A 307-nucleotide genomic window follows, 5' to 3' on the forward strand; every position below is an offset into this window, starting at 1 on the left:
AACAGAATGGGAAAGACTAGGGATCTCTTCAAGAAAATCAGAGATACCAAAGGAACATTTCATGCAAAGATGAGCTCGATAAAGGACAGAAATGGTATGGACCTAACAGAAGCAGAAGATATTAAGAAGAGATGGCAAGAATACACAGAAGAACTGTACAAAAAAGAGCTTCACGACCCAGATAATCACGATGGTGTGATCATGGACCTAGAGCCAGACATCCTGGAATGTGAAGTCAAGTGGGCCTTAGAAAGCATCACTACGAACAAAGCTAGTGGAGGTGATGGAATTCCAGTTGAGCTATTCC

The sequence above is a fragment of the Bison bison genome, unplaced genomic scaffold, assembly GCF_000754665.1.
Source record: "Bison bison bison isolate TAMUID 2011002044 unplaced genomic scaffold, Bison_UMD1.0 scf7180017864190, whole genome shotgun sequence".
Classification (NCBI taxonomy): Eukaryota; Metazoa; Chordata; class Mammalia; order Artiodactyla; family Bovidae; genus Bison; species Bison bison.